The sequence below is a fragment of the Chenopodium album genome, chromosome 4 (genome assembly GCF_948465745.1).
Source record: "Chenopodium album chromosome 4, dcCheAlbu1.1, whole genome shotgun sequence".
Classification (NCBI taxonomy): domain Eukaryota; kingdom Viridiplantae; phylum Streptophyta; class Magnoliopsida; order Caryophyllales; family Amaranthaceae; genus Chenopodium; species Chenopodium album.
Window position 1 is genome coordinate 44,535,596 of NC_137837.1, and position 3,190 is coordinate 44,538,785.

Here is a 3,190-nt window from a genome sequence, read left to right on the forward strand (position 1 = left end):
CTAAGATCGACAGTCTGGTCGATTCAACAGCCGGGCATGCCTTGATGAGTTTTATGGATGTCTACTCCGGTTTCCATCAGATACCCCTGTGGAAGAAAGATCAAGAAAAGAGGGCCTTCGTCACTGATCAGGGGCTATTCTGTTACACGGTGATGCCGTTTGGCTTGAAAAATGCGCCGGCTACGTTCCAACGGATGATTAATACTATCTTTATTAATCAAATTGGTAGGAATGTAGAGGCATACATTGACGACATGATAGTCAAATCCAAACAGCAGGCGGATCACCTTGCTGATCTCCGAGAAACCTTCACCACACTCAAGCGGCATAAGGTCATGTTGAATCCTAAGAAATGCGTCTTTGGTGTTGAGTCTGGGAAGTTTCTCGGATTCCTGATTGATCAAAGGGGGATAGAGGCTAACCCTGAGAAGATACAGGCGGTGATTGACATGAAGTCACCCCGCACTGTCAAGGAAACACAGAGATTAACCGGTTGCCTGGCTGCTCTAGGGAGATTCCTCAGCCGGTCAGGTGACAAATGCCTTTACTTCTTCCAAGAAATCAGGAAGAAAACCAGATTTGAATGGGGAGATGAGGCTGAGGCGGCCTTTCAACGGCTGAAAGAACACCTCCACTCTTTGCCAAGACTTGTTAGTCCACTGCCTAGGGAGGTGTTATACATGTACTTAGCCGTCTCAGATCATGCCCTCAGTGCCGTTCTCCTTGCTGAGAGAGACGGTGTTCAGCTTCCGGTCTATTTCATAAGCCATGTCTTAAAAAATGCTGAGCTCCGGTACCCCATGGTAGAAAAATTTGCCCTTGCTCTTTATATGGCTTTCAAGAAAATGAAACCATACTTCCTGGCTCATCCGGTGGTAATCTACACCGATCAGCCCCTCAAGCGGCCAATGTCTACTTTGGAATCATCCGGAAAAATGTTGAAATGGGCTATTGAAATGCAAAGTCTTGAAATCACTTTTGAACCTAGAAAAGCAGTGAAAGGTCAGGCGTTTGCCGACTTCATTGTTGAAATGACCCGACCGGTGCAACCGGATAATCTTGACCAGGTTTGGAAAGTGTATGTAGACGGAAGCTCAACAAAGAACGGTTGCGGTTTAGGAATTATATATGAGTCCCCTGAGGGGGACAAATTTGAATATGCACTGTGGTTTAAGTTTCAAGCCTCAAATAATGAGGCGGAATATGAAGCCATGCTAGCCGGAATCCGCATGTGTAAGGCAGCAGGGGCAACAAAAATTGACGCCTATTCTGATTCACAGTTGGTCGTTAGCCAGTATGAGGGAGCATATGAGGCAACTTATCCGGCTATGATCAAATACCTTCAGGCAGTCAAAGAAGAGACTAGGGCACTTGAGGAATTTCGTCTGAATCAAGTGCCCAGGTCAGATAACAACCAGGCTGATGCATTGTCCAAATTGGCTTCATCCGCCTGCTGTGATACTCCTCGGTCGGTCTTTTGGGAAGTTCTTGAAAAGAGAAGCATATATGAAGAGCCCATTGGAACCTTAGACCGAAGCTCTACCTGGATGGATGGCATCCGGGTGTATTTAGCGGACGGTACGCTTCCTGATTCACCACAGGAAGCAGCCGTCCTAAAAAGGCGAGCGACAAACTTCGAGTTGAAAAATGGAGAACTCTTCAAGGCAGGTTTCCTCAAACCTTTATTGAAGTGTGTTACCCCAGAAAAGGGAAAAGAAATTCTCGAAGAATTGCATGTCGGATACTGCGCCTCTCATATAGGCGGCAGGTCTTTAGCCGTCAGAGCCAGGCGGCAATACTTCTGGCCTACTCTTGAAGATGACGCCAAGGAGTTGGTCAAAAGATGTGACAAGTGCCAAAAGTTTGTCCCATTGATTCGCCGCCCGGCTACTGATCTGATGGCAATCTACAGCCCAATCCCATTTGCTAAATGGGGCATGGATATATCTTGGGTCCTTATACGCCTGCTCCAGGCGGAAAGCGCTACATTTTGGTGGCTGTGGATTACTTCACCAAATGGGTAGAAGCTGAGCCGGTTAAAAACATCAAGACTAAGGATGTCATCTCCTTCATCTGGAAGAACATCATCACCCGGTTTGGGGTACCTATGTCTATGGTGTTTGAGAATGGTCCTCAGTTTGAGACCCCTCAGCTCAAGACTTGGTTGGGAGATCAGGGTATCTCACATTGTTTTGCATCAGTCGGCCGACCCCAAGCAAACGGCCAAGTTGAGGCCTTCAACAAACTCATCTCAGAAGGCATAAAAAAGAAAATTGAACGGGCCAATGGTTTATGGGCAGAAGAATTAATTCATGTCCTATGGGCCATCCGGACCACTGCTAAAGGGGCAACCGAAGAAACCCCATTTCTTATGGTATACGGTGCTGAAGCCGTCTTGCCTATTGAGCATTATGAGCCGACTCTCAGAGTTATGCTCTATGATGAAGTGGCAAATTGGGAGGCCATGTGGCTGGCATTGGACTCCCTCCCGGAACGTAGGGGCAATGTTGCCCTGCGCCATGAGATATACCGTCTGAGGATGACCAGAGCCTATAACAAGAGAGTGCACAAGCGTCCTTTGAAAGTGGATGACTTTGTGTTGCGGAAAATGGAGGCAACCGGTAGGGCCAAATAGGCTGGGAAGCTAACCCCTAATTGGGAAGGCCCTTACCGGATTTATGAAGAAGTCAGGAACGGCACCTACCGTCTGGAAACTCCGGACGAACGCCGCCTGCCTAGAACTTGGAATGTAGACAATCTAAAAAAGTACTACTTCTGAGAATGTGTAATTTTTGTAAACAGTAAGTCAATTAATGAAAATTCAGGCTTTGTTTGCAGAATTATTTTGCCATATTTATTCCGCCGGGGCAATACCCAGACGGACCCTGTGTTTAACTTACTAAGTTTGATACTTAGTTTGGTTGAATATTATAACTGCCTAACCGCCTGGGTAGAGCCCAGACGGATTCTTTATTTATTTAACTATGTTTGATAATGTAACTTAATAATTGTTGGACCGCCTGGGTAACACTCAGACGGACTATTTGTTCAACAAACTAAGTTTGATACTTAGTGTAAATTCAATGTTGTAATTATGCTAGGCCAAATGATCCGATTAAAAAACTAAGCACAAAAATGCTTAGTAGCTATACAACCGGTCTCAAACGAGACCAAAGGCCAATATGGCCGG